This window comes from Echeneis naucrates, chromosome 8 (genome assembly GCF_900963305.1).
Source record: "Echeneis naucrates chromosome 8, fEcheNa1.1, whole genome shotgun sequence".
Classification (NCBI taxonomy): Eukaryota; Metazoa; Chordata; class Actinopteri; order Carangiformes; family Echeneidae; genus Echeneis; species Echeneis naucrates.
In genome coordinates this window covers 14,101,566-14,118,341 of record NC_042518.1, presented here as the reverse complement: position 1 = coordinate 14,118,341, position 16,776 = coordinate 14,101,566, and the positions used below count along the sequence as shown (strand labels likewise).

Below are 16,776 nucleotides of genomic sequence, written 5' to 3'. Positions count from 1 at the left end.
CATCCAAACACCATTTAGTGTAAAAAATGAAGTCAGGTATAAAAACTGGAACTGGATGGACAGAAAGGACAATTATGTGATTAAATGATGGAAAGCCTGATTAGTCTGTTGATCTATTTAAGTATGGTTTAAACTAAATAATGTTAGTCATCTTAGTTTTAGCTGGATATTCCACTCAGATTCTACATAATGGCTGCTTCCACCTTATCAAATGTGGTCATAGTTAAATTCATTTTATATCACTGTAAATTTAATATTTGGGGTTTTGAACCCTTCAATTGGAAATGTAATTACAAAAATATGTAATATGTGCAATAACATTTTAATGGAGTAAATGACAAAATGGGTAGCTCAAAGCCAGCAATCCGATTGGTTTAGAGCTGTTGTATAATGAGCGTATAAAACGCTATGATGTCTATTGCTTTTCATAGAACTGTATGAATAATTAAGAAAGCAACACAGTAGCATAGAAAGAAAAACAAACTGGCTAGCTAGACATTATCTCGCAACATTACAAAACTTAGTTAAAAAGAAAAAAGTGCACCATGGAAAAAACACACAGATCAAAAAAAAAAAAAACAAAAACTGAGTGATGAAAGAAAATGTATGGTAGCTAACATGGTTGTTGCATAGCAACTGCCATGCACCATGTAGCATCTTTACAGCACCACAATGCTTCACTCATCACCTACTCAGACACATTTTACCTTTATCTAAAAAAATCCTTCAAGTTGGACATTGCACATGGCAATAATATGATTTCCATAATATTTTGATGAACTGTCCAGCTCGAATAAGTTAAAACTACTGTTCAACATTCTTGGGTCTTATTTTTGCACACTTTAATTTTTCATGGTTATAACACTGTGAATAACAAATAAACAAAGAGATCTCAGAGTAATAAACAGTCAAGACATGATGTAAACACTGCAAATCTTTGGCCAGGTTGTTGCCATAGTTGCAGCCACTATTATAGTAAGTGTGATGGGCTATTAAATACAAATATAACTAGCTACACCAAGAATAGAGAAGAGGACACTGACATATAGAAGTAAACTAAGAGTATCGGCTATGAAAGAAAGCTTATGTCATCATTTATCTGCTTATATTGGGTGCTTTGAAAGATTTCAAGCCCCTTACATTTCAATTTATGTTACAGCTCACACTTAAAAATCCTGAAAATTCATCCTTTCTGTCATCAATCGCCAAGCAACATCCCAATCCCCATGCTATGGCACACCGACAAGTACTCAGAGCCTTCACTCGGTGCTTAGTTGAAGTGCCTTTGGCAGCAATTGCAACACCAACTCAAGCATGACGCAAAAGCCTTTTCACACCTGGATTTAGGAATTTTCTGCCCTTTTTCTCGGTGGATCTTCAAAATAAATGAATATTTGCCACAAATGTTTCCAAATCAGTGCAGATCCAGAATCGAAAAACATATTGTGCTTCTCAGGTGTATCAATGTTTTCTTACAACCTTTTTGGGTGTGCTCTTCTAAATCACACAAGTAACAACATGTTATCACATTAGGAAGATTGAATGGTACCTACAGCACTGTGGTATTGCTCTGAAACAGCATCAGGAGACTTCTGGAGATTTCAACCGTGATTAGAGACCTTTATATGTTATTTTCTGTCAGTTGTAGCGCAGATCTGTCCTGGGCTGACTCGCAGATGATTAATTTTCTCAGTGGAAGATGACACTAAGTGAATAGAGGCTGCATTACACACAGAAAAGCACAGCACATTCTTTCGAAGCAGGAAAGGCCCCTAGGCTCCTTTATAATGTGTCTGTATATGTTTGTGTGAGCTGTACAGCCAGTTTTATGTTGTATGTACATTATGTTCATCCACCAGGTGGGAACTCCTCTCTCTTTCAAACTTTACAAAGGCCAGTGATTATCACTCATCACTCCTGGCCTTTTCCTGTACCTTTTTTCTCCAGATCATCTTTCTTATTTCTCTAAATTTTCAGGCGTAAGAAACATATTGATGAATAGTTATTTGTCAATTGTTTTTAATCATTCTGAATAATGGCAAAAGATAGAAGAAGTCATCCCAATTTCAACGTTCATTAATTTATTTCAATGCCTTATTTTGTCCAACCAACAATTTAAAACCCAAAGGTTTTATTGTTTCATGAATGAATTAATTGTTTCAGTAAAACTCACTAAATATTAATTTCAATTCAAATCGCTTTGTTGGAAAAGAAAAGACAAGGACGAGTCAATTCACAGATTATTCACAACATCTTGAAGATTCTTATCAATTAAGTAACTAGTTTTAATAGGTTAATCTTCACTGATTAAATAATAAACACATAATAAACACCTGGATGTAGACTAGGGTTTCACAGTTAAATTACTAAATCTAAATCAAAATCACAGGGTGAGGTTTCATAAATGTAAAATTAATTGTAATGCCACAGAAACCATGCAGCTCCAGATGTAAAAGAACAAGACTTTTTGGTACCTCAACAAAAAAAAAAAAAAAAAATATGATCATCCTATTATAATTCCTTTTTTCAGTGCAAATGAAGAGCAAAACCGACCATTTCGACTGAGTCCATCACTCATTTTGCAACCAAAATCTTCCCAAATAATCTCAATGCAATATCAGTTTTGTGGACATCACCCTTTGGGAAATCGATACATTAGCCAGGTTGACAGCCTATAATGGGAAGAATAATAAATGTCGTCTCTCACACTGAACGCTTTTAGGGAACTGTCAGGCAACGTCAATCACATTCTACACATACAGTTAGGGGTACAGGTCTGTACAAGTATTTGTCTACATTGGCTTTGTAAAGCTTTGACTGACATTAACTTTAAAGCCGTTTAAGTCTTTAATCGGGTTGCCCAACACCAGCACAGTAGATTTCCCTCCATTTAATTACTTGATCTGGATGACAATTTAATCTGTAAAAAACATGAGAATCAACGTCTCTAACCACTATTTAGCTTTCTAGTTAAAGCTTCTTTTTTTTTTTTGGTTTAGCAAAAATGTGTCCAAACTGTTTTTGAATGTCATTTCCTTCACACATCCATCATCTATTCTTGCTCATTCTGTGGACAGTTGGGGAAAGCTGGAGCCAATTTGAGGCGACAGAGTTCACACACAGAGTGGTTGGGGCTGAATCACATATAGACAGACCATTTACACTCACAACCACATATATGGGCAATTTTGAGTCGCCAATTATCTGAACCTGCATATCATGGACTGTGTGAGAAATGTACAAAGGCACAAGGAGAAACACCAAACCTCCATATGAGATGGCTGTGAGCTGCTCTCTTGTTCAGCTGTTAGTAGACAGGATCTGCTGATAATTGGTTTGGGACTGACAACATGGACACATTACAGAAGGTTTACTGGGTCCACTGCCAGTTAACATGGAGGCAGCGTCTTGTTTCTTGTCCATCATTTCAATTTAGATGGATATTTACCAGCACTGATTATAGCGAATGGCACAGCTGCCACTCACAAGCTTTTTAGTCTTTAAAAGCAGATTGTATGTAACAGCAGTCCATCAGAGAGCAACACAAAGTCCTCAGCAACTGAACCCAGAGATGAATGAACAATTTTATGCAATCATGAACTGTTCTTCCAGCACAAAGGAAGGGAATGCCATTAAATAGTGCTATCAGCCAAAAAAATCAGCTCACACTGAATGGACCTATTTTCGCAGCAGAAGGTTTGACCTGTAACAGCAATGGAGACACATGTAGCTAATTACATTTAAAATGGCTCTGATAAAGATCTGTGCACAATGAAAGATGTTTAGTGTTGGAGTTCAATGGTATGCAGCCAATAATGTTATTAGTCACACTTCCACTTATCCTGCTGTAACACGTCAAAATATTTAGGAAACCTGCTGCACTCGTGATTTCAAGTATTTTGGTAGATTTGACCTCTTCTTGGAATCATATACGGAAACTGACCAATATCTCCCTCTCCCTCCTTGCTTTTCTCTGTTGCACCTAATGGGGTAGAGCGAATTAGGATTGTCATGCTCCCGTGGTCTCGTGAACCCGTGAAGTCCTCAGCATCTCACCCACTTTAATGTTCAAACGTTCAATTCCTTTATTGTTATTGTAAGTCAAGCAAGCAATGAAACTGCACTGGCATCCCTTTAAAATCTCAGACAAAAAAAATAGCAAAAACAAAAGACCAGGACAATACAATAAATAAATAAATACTAAAAAATAAAAAGACAGCCCCACAGCATGCTGTGCAACTGCTAAACCAAAACAAAGGTCTGATCGGCCAAAACAACTGAGAACAATAAACAAATGTGGAGGCTGACTGGCAGAGCCTGCACTACCTCTTGAAGGAAGTGTGGTTCAAATGTGAGCATTTATGTGGACACAGGCTCTAATTTAGTTTCAATCAGGAAACTTTCAGATCTAGTGTTATGAGGGTTGACCCAAAAGGTTAGCAACCTGTCCAAAAGTTCACATGGCAATCTTTTCTGATAGAATCCCAGCATCATAAGACCTGAATCATTAGTGTGATGCATCTGGTTCTTGCACTAGCTTTACTCTCAGTCTTTTTCAATGTTTTGCAGATGTACCACGACTCCATCTTGCACTGAAGCTAGAAGCAGTGGTGGTGGCTCGGTTCTAACTTCACAAAAACGTGATGGTGTGGCCTGTATGATTCATCTGAGAAAGTGAATCATATGCCAAAGTAAGACCACGCATGACAGGATCTTTAGATTGTCCATCTTCAACTCATTCATAACAAATATAATGGCTTGCACTGTTTGTTTTTGTCATTCTTTTCTTCATATATCTTCTGAAGTCAATAATTTCATCACTTTCTTTAGTTAGTTCTACAGGAGAAAACAGCTGGACTGTTCAGATAACACAAGATATCTGAATTATTCTAGAAAACACACAGAGGAGTCAATAATCTGCAGATTAACAATGAAAACAACAACACTCAACCTGGCTAACTACATATATATGCATAAGCCCCTCCTTTCCTCCATCTACATTTGTGTGATGTAAGCAGTCCATGGGACCTTGGGGAGTGGAGCGCCGGCTGCCTCCACAGCCCCTGTTATGTAACTGATTTCTCTTAGAATGACGCGGGGGGGGGGGGGGGAGAGACTGGTTTTCTTTCCTGTCTTCCCCTCCCTCTCGCCTCCCTTCCCTTCGGCCTCTCCACCACGCCCCCCTTCCCTGCTCACTGTACGTTAAGCCTGGGCCTCGCTCGAAAAAACCAGGACGCAGCCTTGGAGCTAAGGGAACGGAGGGGAGGAGAAGGGGGCGTTAGGGAAAGATGTCAAAAGAGGTCACGTCTGCCTGCTGAATTACAGCTTTGGGTATATTTGTATATGTACACCCTTTCACCATTGATTTGTCACATTTTTAATGTGATTTCTTTGAGCGGATTAATAAGTATAATACTTCTAAATGCAATGTTCCCTTTTTATTGGTGTTAATGAATTGCCAACAGTTGGCATACACCTGCTAAGCATGTTAATTTTTGGGTTGTTTTTTTTTTTTACCATTATTTGACTTAAAAGGATTATAGCTTGTAAAGCTGTTTAAAAAAAAAAAAAAAGACCCACTTCCATGAAAACATGTCTGAAGGACACATTCGAAAGGACTGCTACATTTCTAAAAGGCAGTGCGAAAATAAATGTAAACCACATGCTGGCCATCAAAGGGACAACTAGTTTATCTTGTAAACTCTTATGTGACCTTATGTGGGCCTGCTTCCCGCACTCCAGCAGCTGTAGTAGTTAATAATTCCTCTCTGGACATCTTCATTTGAAAATGTTGGTTTCCTTAAACTTGATTATAAAGATTATTGACAAAATGACAGACGTTTCATTTTCTAGATTTAAAATATCCTTCCTTGGTATAACAGTAGTTCACGTCAACTGTGACCTCGTGCAAGATGCACAGCATGATGGACCTTTACCATCCGCATGCTGCGTAGACGTTTAGTGTGAACATTGAACCTTTTAAGAGCATGAGATTACTGCTCATGACTTATTTCTCAGCCTGACCCCCAGCACAGCACACTCCTCTGATGTTACCCATGGACACCAGCTCTGAACCATGCTATCTCAAACCTCAGCCCAAACACCAAACTCAATCACAGAACCACAATTTAATTGTGGAATTATAAAATAAAAGATATGCAGCCAATCTCATAGCCCTAACCCACCTTACACACCCAAGCTTCTGGCTGTACTGTAACTTAGTGCATGATATCACACATCTGCCTCTAGGCTGCAGACCGCATTTCACATTTCCCTCTGTCCTGTAACACATGCATGATTCATATCAGGTCTCCAGGAGAATTTCAAAGCACATTTTGGCACATTCAGAGCTACTTAGATGTGGCAGCATGGGAATATGAGCAGTGGCTGCACAATATATCACATTCACATTCATTAAGGGGCAACATATAATACATGCATGCATACACACACACACACACACACACACACACACACACACACACACACACACACACACACACACACACACACACACAGAGCCTCTCTGCTGGCCATAATCTTTGCAAAAAAGCCCTATCACGTCTGATCTGGAGGTCAGCTCTCACGGGTTCACACATTTGGGGCTGGATGTGCACTGTCAGCTTTTCTTCAGCATGATCGTACAGTCCCAAGTTGAACCGGGCACTTTGGAGCCCCGGATGACCCGGGTCCTGCAGCGAGGCGACAGTAAAGGCAGCACATGGCCGTCATGTAGGTCAAACTGCAGTAATAGTTTCTCAGATGACACACAGGGGGGACGTGTCGGGGCGCCCCGGCAGCAGCCCCTGGGCAGAGTACAGTAATGAGGCCAGCCGGCGCAGCGGCGGGTTGACGTGAGGACAGCCCTCACCTTGCAGCGCCGACCCCCGGAGCCGCTCTCACTCCGTCACTCCGGACTAACTGCGAGGAACCGACACCGCTCAGCGCCGCTCGACCTCCGACACAAGCCCGCCTCCTGCCCGCGCTCAGTCGGATAAACACGTGAAGAAGAAGAAGCAGAAGAAGCAGAAGAAGAAGCAGAAGAAACGCGAAGGTGGAGAAAAAGCGAGTTAGGTCGGTTTACCGTGTCAAACGGCGGAGCTGCTGCCTCCCCGGCGGCGGCCCCCTCTCACTCCGCGATCAGGTGCGTGAAGACGGGAGAGCCGCGTTTGTCCGGGACTGCCAAGGCCATGGCCACGGTCTGCAGGGGAACTCTTCGGCGGTTATTGGCTCTCTGTGCTCGGTCCTCCCCCTGCCTGTACAGTACGGGTGAATGCGGGTCATGAGCGGAGCGGCTGGATGAATCATCTGCAGGCTCCGCAGCGCTCTCTACCGGCAGGACCGACGCGCTGCACCGGGCGGGGGGTTGCATAATCCGGAGAGCCTGGAGAATTAAAGGGGAAAGTCACCGGTCACCAGCAGAACATATGTAGACTATTATACACTTAGAAAGGGGCGGAAACGTGTGTGTATACAGTAAGTGTTGTCCTTTACAGCTATCGGTCTATCTAAGTTCGTTTAGTTCAATCTTTATCTCATAATTCTCATTTTGGGGACATTTTGCTGTTCAAGACTTTAGACTTCGTTTTAAGGCTCAGTCGAGGTTAAGCAGGATTAAGGATAAGAGTTGGAGTTAGGCCCTTAGCTGTGAAGGTTATGATCTAGTGAAAGTTTTAATTTTGGACTGTCCTATACTCAACACGCTGGTAAGACCAGTGTTTATATAAAAAAAAAAACATGAACATATAGGGTGACATACAAGAATGATACAACTTTAGAAAGTACATGCACTGTAATAGTCCTCTGGAAAAGCCACGCAGCCTGATTGATATTTCGAAGCTAGTAAAAAAAAAGTGCATCTGCTTGTCTCAGCCTCAGTGGAAAAATCCAGAATCTCAGTATAACACACATTCCATTTGAGGGCTGAAGAGGTCTCCTCAAGAAGTCCCAAGAAGTTTCCTCATCACACTTATACCAGTCCATGATTGACTGATCACTGAGGAAATGCTTTTAGCATGAGCTCTCTGATGTCAGTCTCAGAGTCCCAGGTGTCACTGAAACACATTCTGACTGAAAGACATCTTTTTAGAGTTGAGGATGATGATGCTGTTGGGAGATGACTTCAACTAGAGAGTAAAGGTAAGCACTTGGCAGTAGAGAGCTAGACTGGCTGCTTGATAGAACAAAAACCTTTTTTAGTGAACAGATAAAAAAACACCCCACAAATTTATAATTTGGCAAACATTTGCTGAGAGTGGGAGGAACAAAATATGTTTGGCACAAATGCAATTCACAAGAGTCGAAGGATCTGGGGCCCTGGATGATAATGACACAGTGAGAAGTGGCTCAGGTGTTATGGTGCACCATGCTTTTGTGATCTAAGTGCCCCCATAAAAAACTCAAGGAGACACAGCTCCAGAGAAATCCATTGTCCTGTCAAAAGTCAACAGGTCAACAAGGAACTGTCAACTATGAATTGTTACCAAAGAGGTTTCTGTAAGTCAAATCTAGCCCAGAGGTGAGAGAAAGAAAGCATTTATACTTTTCTAGTTTATGAACACTTCAGGTTTGTAAACCACTGAAGACTTGACCAGATGTTTATTTTTCCTTCCTCTTTTATACCACAGAGACGCCATTTGCCACATACTTTCTTGGGATCCAATTCCCCTTTTCAACACCTCTGGATGTTGTGAAATCTTTTTTTTTTTTTTTTTTTTTGTCTGAAATCTTGTGATTGAATTGTGCAGAGTAAAAGTGCAGCGCTCCAGTAACTACCAAAGCTACTGATACAATCAAACCCTTATTCCTGTGTTAAAATCTGCAAATCAGGCAATTACTTCAATACTGTCACCAATGAATAAAATCTTTGAATTGGTGCTGTGAGACTTACACACCAAATCTTCTGATAGTTTAATACAAACTTCCTGAAAGAGGAAAAGGAGAGCTCTACTCATGTAGATAAATGAGAATGAATTTTTTGTAATTCCACACAATGGTATGTCATTATATTTCATTTTACTGTAATGAAAAGGATTGGTACAGGAAGTAAACTACACCTTACACAGACTGAGAATCTGGCCTTGCTTTTTCTTTCATATGATATCGTGATTTGATGACAAACTATGCAATGCAGGACAGTATCATATGAGACCTCTGTGAGTTGTCTCTGACACATCAACTCAATGAGGAAACATCTAATTTGTAAAATATGCGTGGCCATAATGGTAGTTTTTACAAACAACATGAAAAAAGCTGTTTTGTTTCATTCCAAGTTGTGAGAATGATTCACTGATACATGAACGCAATCAAAGTGATGCTAGGAGGTACTGGGACATCACTAATTAGTTTTTTAAAAGAGAAAAACTCAAATTTGCTCATCTTCAACTTTAAATTTGTTCTCAAATACATTTAAGAGATAATATTATCCTTTTAATCCAATGGATTGTACAATATGAATCAGCAGTCATGAACTACAACAATATAACACTGTACATGTTAAGACTAGTTATCCAACAGTTTCTGTTTTACTAGAATTCTTGGTATGTACACATAATATCTATACACACGTATATACATGGCTGAGTTAAAGTTTTCTAAAACCTGAATATGCGAAACAACAAGAAAAACTGTAGCTCTCAGATAAAGAAATGGAGGAAAATTCCAATATCTGCATAATGTTATTTTGTTTTTCTTTCACCAAAAAAAAGGAACAAACCAGAAAATATCACTGGTCAGATCAGAGCAAAAGTATCCAGAAAAACAGAAACAGAAATATAACGAGCAAAATATGCAGTCATTAGAGTTATACATAGAATGTGAAAATCCAATCTAAATATGTTAAGTACAAAATAAAAATAAAAGAGCGTTGAATTGTGTCTTATTCATTCACAATGTTTATCGCACTCACAGGTGTGAGAGGTGGAGTCTGATAGCCACTGGCAAGATGGATTGTATGGTTCAGCGGCATATTTTTGTGGGATGTGTCTGAAACTGAAGCTGCTCCTCCGTCTGGACAGCACGTCATGGAGTTGTTGGGATTTTAAGTAGTCTGGTAGCCTGTCGGTTTGCCAGCATGCTCCTTCCTGACACTGCTGCCAAAGAGTCCAGCTCCAACATCACAACATCACTGTCCTTGCAGATGACTTTTTCGAGTTTGATGGCGTCTGCTACTGTCAGCCTGCTGCTCCGGAAAACAAGGAGACAAAGGGTCAAACTGAAACTAACAGACTAAAATCACACTGAAACACATTAAAAGTGAAAACTGCTTACGAGTGTTTAAAACTGACGGTCTCAGTTCTAATGTTGGAGCAGGATGTATCTGCACTTTGGCAACAATGTCAGGAAAGTGCTTGATATACAGCTCAAAAATCAGGCAATTCTGACCAGCTGATGTGCTGACCTGCAGACGCAGGTTACTATGGTGACTGAAAGTGCTCATTCAAAAACTAGAATATATATATATATATACATGGGCCAAACATCAGCTGCTAGCTGCTATCTATCTATCTGTCTGTCTATCATATATATTACTTGGAAAATGGAGTCTGCACACCTTGTCAGGCTCCAAAGACTTGTCTGTTGGATTTGGAAGTGGATGTGTATGGTTTACTTTCTCAGTGTGTGCCCATTTTAAGCCTCATACTTTTAGCTGCCGTGATGGTGTGAAGAGAAAATAGGACTAATGAAAAGATGATATTCTAAGCAATAAGTACATTTACTGGCATTACGAGGACTTAGTGCTACGATCAGTTTGTTAAATCAGCCACTGGAACTTGGAATGCAATGAAACAATTAATATTGACAATGCCTGTATGTGCCAAACAGGAAAAGATATGAACAAAGGAACACAGCAGGAGGGCTTTCTGCAGAGGACTCAAATCCCGCTGAAGAGGTGGCCCTGGCAAACAATAGGGGGAGGCCCTGTAGAAAAAGACATTGGAGCTGGAGATTCAGCAAATGGCAACTGCTATAGAACACAAACATATAAAGCAAACCAAAAAAAAATAAAAATAAAAAGAATAATAATCTGAAACTGCAGTACAAAAAGACATCAATTAAGTCACATTAAGCCTCTTCCCAGTATGGAAAACAAGTAAAATGTATTCTGTAACAAAAAACACAATGAAGCCAAATGTGAGGACTATTAAAGACTATTTTTGTCTTTAAACAAGACACAATAATGAGAAACAAACCATTTGTGGGCTTTAACCCACCAGTGTTAGGGAAGGCTGTCATCAAAAAGGGCTGGCAGCCATACCTTTGGTCTCAGTAGTCCAGTGAACAACCCTAAGTACAAACAAATATCAAAGGAATCAAACTGCTCCAATTTTTTAAGGGTTTTACAGACTTCAATTTAGTGCTACAGAGCCAAAGCATAGTGTATTTGTAAGAGCTTGCCCCAGAAAGTTATTTGAAGCCTCTTTTGAAAAGTCTTTGAAAGCCTGAGAGATATATGGTACACAGAAAATATCAGAAATAAGGAGTTACAAAAAGGCTTTGCTTACTGTCTGTAAGATTGAACTGAGGCGTAAAATACTCCATAATGTTGAAATTTCTGTGATCTGTTGTGATCTGTTTCCATGATCACAATTATTTGCACAGCAGTTAGCAGCTACTGCTTCCTCCTGCTGTGACACAGTGAGCTGTGGAAATGAATGTTGAATTTGTGGAAAATGTGGCCAAGGGAAAGGAGCTAAGTTATAAAGAGATAGGCCCCCAGGACAAAACCCTGGGGCACACCTGAAGTGACAGGAGAGGGGGCGGATTTGAATGATTTCAGCTGTATGAACTTAGTGTGGCCTAAGAGATAGATAGAAGTGAAACTAATCCAGATATGGGAGAGAGGGAGAAGGGAGAACAGTTGCCTAAGGAGAATGGGATGTGAGATTGTGTCAAAGGAGTACAAGGATCATTTGTATTTTTTAATATGGCAGTTTCAGTGCTGCGCTAGGGGCGGAAACCAGACAGGAAACACTCATAGAAGCAGTTTTGAGTTATATGTGTGTGTATCTGAGTGGCAACAATTTTTTCAGGGGTTTTGGAGATGAATGATTAGGTTAGAGATGAGTTTGATTTGCAATGAGCATTAGAGTCCTTGTAGTGTAGAATATGGTTTCAGTGCATATCTTTATAAACACTGAGACCAGTCTTTTTGGAGAGTGTTGAAATACCATCCACCAAGACCAAGTCTGAGTGACACACCCAGACCCAGAGATTTCTGATTGGTTACCATTGCATCCCAGCACATGACAGCATGTTTAAGCTGCTGTAGCAACATAACTGCATTTGAGACAAGAAGAACGGAGAATACTGCACCCAGCAGGTTCAGATCAGTCAAAGGGGATCCACTGGAAACCCAGTGAGATGGAATTTATTTATGATCAGGAAGAGGAAACTTGGACTCATAAATTTGAATTTGATTATAATGTCGTCCATCTGATATGTAAAGATGCTCACAGGATTAATGTGTGGAGAGCAGCTGCTATACCACACCAGTCCACATGATGGGGGTACAACACATTCTGAACTGAAACCTGCATTCACCTGTCAAGATAAAATTGAATTTTAAAAAGGTTTGCAATCTGAACCCAAAGCTCAGGTGGAGGTTGAGGGAGCTGTTGAGGCGTCTCACCTGCTTCCTCTCAGTTCATGTTAAGGTGTGGGAGTGAACACACTGAGCTGAAAACTCACACAGTTGCACACTTTCAGCATCGAGTCTGTTTTCTGTGTTTTGACTGAGTCCGCAGTGGAAATTTAGTGCTGAGAGTGATGAGGGTTAATTACGGCGTCAACACTTCACTGATGATTGACTGTTGTTATGTGTAATCAAAGACACTGTGCTGATGAACACCGGTGTGACTCTGAATGATCACCTGACAAACACGGAAGCTGTCACGCAGAGTGTCTGACAGGTAAACAGACAGGCAGATGGGATTCTTGTCTGTTTGTGCCCTGATTGTGTGTTTGTTTTCAGGATGGAAACCCAGACAGACCTCTCCCCAGCTATTTCACCAGCTTCTCTGGGAAGATCTTGGAGCATTCCCACGCCGTCTGAGAAATATAATCCCCCATGTGGGTCCCGGGTGTGCCCTGGGCTCTCTTCTCAGGTTGTCATGCCCAGAACACCTGACCTGGCCTGTGCCCGGCAGACATCCAGTCCAGATGCCTGAACCACCCCAACTGGTCCCAAATGCGGACGAGCAGGCGCTCTGCTACTCCCACTCTAAGACTGAGCCCGGCAACCTCATGTGTAAATGTTTCATCTTCACTCCGGAGCAGTTCAAGGAAAAATGTTCTTGTTCCTCCCTCTGATGAGATATTGCTACATATGGAATGGCTGTTGCTGCGTTACTGTATTTTAGAGCCGTAGTCCTGTGAAATGTGGCTGTGGTTTTATTCTAAAAAACAATATGATAACACATACTAGACCTAATCTCAGACATACACTGAGAGTTAAACTGGACCTCTATACTCAGAGAGGCTGAAGTTTAAATATGGCTGAATGTTCATTTATTCAATGTTTTATGTTTAATTAAAGTTTGGAAAGTTTTAATGAAATTTCAAAGCAGTCAGTGCAGTCGATTGATTGATTGATCAATAAAAGTGACCAGACAAGATGCTGGAAGTTAGCTTTTTCTGTGCATCCATGTTTTTTATTGCAATAATACATCTGCATGTTGATATATATTTACACACACATATACACACATTAACAATGGCCAGAACAAAAATTTTGACAATAAGCACTGAACATGTGACATGAGGGGAAAAAAAACAACAAGAATTAACCACCTACTGTCCAAGCACACACGCACGCACACACACACATTTAAACACACTGTCACATTCAAAAACAGACTCTCAACTCACCCATACATGAGACACATGCAGCATTGAGTGGATGCAAGCTTGATTCGCCACAAAAACTGCTGGGATAAGTACTAAAGGTATTTAAGTCGATGTTCTTTATTATTATTGTTCTTAACACTGACAATCCCATAGCTACGCTACTTAGACTGAACTGTACTGTACGCAACGCAGACAGACAGGCCGACAATCCAAAAAATCCAACATTTACTTTAGCTATTATAGTCACCTGGTAAAGTCAACATCTCCAGAGCAGTAGGGAAGAAGAAACGTACTGTTAAAGTACTAAATAGACTTGAGACTGACAATTTAAATTATTTTCATGATATACTTCATTTTGTCTATATATATATTTACAGAACAGGGACAGATTGTATAGTTAAAGGGATTACATTTACACATGAAACAGCTTTGTTTTTACAGCCACTACATATTCACTAAAAGCCTCTCGCAGAGTCTTAATATTCTGATTCAGGGTTTGTGCCACTTTGAGATCATTTCTGTTTATACTGGTTGTGTTGTTAGGATGCCTATTGTGCCATTAATAACTACCTCAAACTAGACAAGAAATATGCAGCGAATACATCAAATACTACATCTAAAAACGCACGTTGTGTTTTTGTTTTTTTTTTTTTTATGTCTGATGCACAAAACAGTACTTTTTACAATAATCTATTGCCATTTTGTTAAAGGTAACAGATTTGTAACAGTATGATTTCCGTTAGTTTACGTCAGTAGTTGGCAAAGATGAGTAGGACGGAGGTGATGCAGTGATACTGCTGATGGAAGCATGCGGAGGTAAGGAGGACTTGTGTGTTCCCCTTTTAGACCAGGTGTGTATTTTGATATGGCTATATGGGATCATTGGGTGAATAGACAGGAGGAAGATATCTTCTTATTCTCCACTTCCTCATTTTGTCCCATGGGTGGCCTGGTGATGGCAGGGTGCCTGCTTCATTCTTCCAGCCCCTCTACTCATAGAAGCTGCGGTCACTAGCAAAAGGAAGAAGCAGAAGGAGAGAGGGTTAAGGCTTCTTTGGTATCCAATGTGTAAACTTACTGCGCAGGAGTGGCTACCTAACAAACTCCAGTGTACTCACACAACACCAGCACAATGCTGGGCCATGTCTGGAGTGAAACAAAGAGCGATGAGCAGGATTTAACGGCCTATGACACAAGAAGACAGCCAACACAAGGAGCTATTACTTTGTCCTCTCGGCACCAATGTATGGGATGTCAGACAGATTTGTTTTGTTGCAAGGGACAACTTTAGAAACTTTTTAATCAGGAGCCAGACTTGGGCACAAATTCAAAGGATGTGTAAAAATGATCAAAATTAATCAACTCCTCAACTCCTGGGTTGCTGCAGCTATCAATAATAATAATAATATTACATTTTATTTAGATGGCGCCTTTCAGATCACCAAAGTTTGCCTAATACAATGAATATTGTGACCGTGTAGTCTGTGGCTGGACAGCCTGGGAAAATATTCTCAGAATTGCTATATGGCTGAGTGCAAGAAATTAAGATGTACTTATTTATTTTACAAACATTTGAAGAAAAACCCAACAAAAATAAAGCAGATATAAGCAGAGACATTTGCTTGCTTGGCACAGAAAATGGGATTATGCCAACCTAAACAATCTTATTTTTAATCTGACATTATTAGCTCCGTATTTTGAAATGGAATTCTTTCAGGGCTATGTAATTGAAACTCTTCACAGGAAATCACATGCTACATGACTATGTGGAAAAAATTTATGTTCTGAAATGAAAAATTGCCATACAACAAACTGGGACTTTAAAATAACAATATAAGGATGAAGAGGATTAAGATGTATCTGTTGCTTTATTGTACTTGGACTGTAATTTTAGACAAATGAAATAAATAAAAAAAGATGATGAATGATAATGAGAACTGCCAGAGCAGACCTCAAGTTGAAATTTTAATGTGCAGAATACAAACATAATGTAAAATCTATTTTGCTAATGACAGGAATGTGAAGGCTAATAGAAGGTTAAAACTTATTTAACGTGCTTTTTCTCCCACAAATTAAACATTAAATTTTTTGTTGAAATAAAATGCAATGGTTCTGATGTGCAGTGTCAGTGCCTTGCTTGAATAAATATTATGTTGAAAAAAAAAAAAAAGTGTTAAATTTTATGTAAATTGTGTTTGTTTGTTTATGTTTAAATTGTGCCATCACAGCAGCCCAAAGATTACTAATGTAAAGTTTTTACTTTACACAAAATCTGAAGGGAAATGTTAGAGGGAAAATATTATCTATCTATCAGCTAACTGGAAAGCTACAGATGTTGTTCTTCTAACCCTTGGGAACTAGGCTTAATTGCAGCATTGTTGTGGACCTTACCAGTGCAAAATGAGAGCGATGGACACCTTAAATTCTGATTTGATCTCCTTCATTCAACCTGGTAATTGCAAAATATAGGCGTTAAGGTCAACAGTTGATGAGACGTAACCATTTGGTCGCCTTTTTCAACACTATCAGGAAAATGAGACTGTCTCCTCTGAGTGTGCAGTGTGGAAACACAACAATGGAGCCTTCAAAACTGATCATAAAGTGCTTTTGTGCCTTCTTGAAGGTGTAAAAAAGAAGGACAGGCTGTTAGAGACATTTAAATAAGGAAGAGCATCAGCACGGCATCATGTTTGCTTCAACTGGCATCTCTAAATTGTCTGTAGGTCTGAGTGTGAGTGTGAGTGTGAGTGGTTGTTGGTCTCTGTCTGTCTTTGTGTGTTTGCCCTGGGATGGACTGGTGACCTGTCCAGGGTGACCCCGCCCTCACCCAGAGTGAGCTGGGATTGGCTCCAGCACCCACCATGACCCAGAAATGGATGAGCAGTTGAAGATGAATGAGTTAAAGAAAAGGGTATAAGTTCCCAGAGG

General features: G+C 40.0%; 1 protein-coding gene across 2 annotated transcripts in view; it reads right to left on the bottom strand.

Moving 5' to 3' along the window:
• Nucleotides 1–7,255, bottom strand: part of LOC115047647 (thyroid hormone receptor alpha) — a 93,289-nt gene extending 86,034 nt beyond the window's left edge. For both annotated transcript variants that reach the window (XM_029508724.1, XM_029508725.1), the window contains exon 1: nucleotides 7,085–7,255. The gene's annotated coding sequence lies outside the window, so the exon portion shown is untranslated. The remainder of the gene's footprint in view (nucleotides 1–7,084) is intronic.
• Between the last annotated feature and the right edge of the window lie 9,521 nt (nucleotides 7,256–16,776).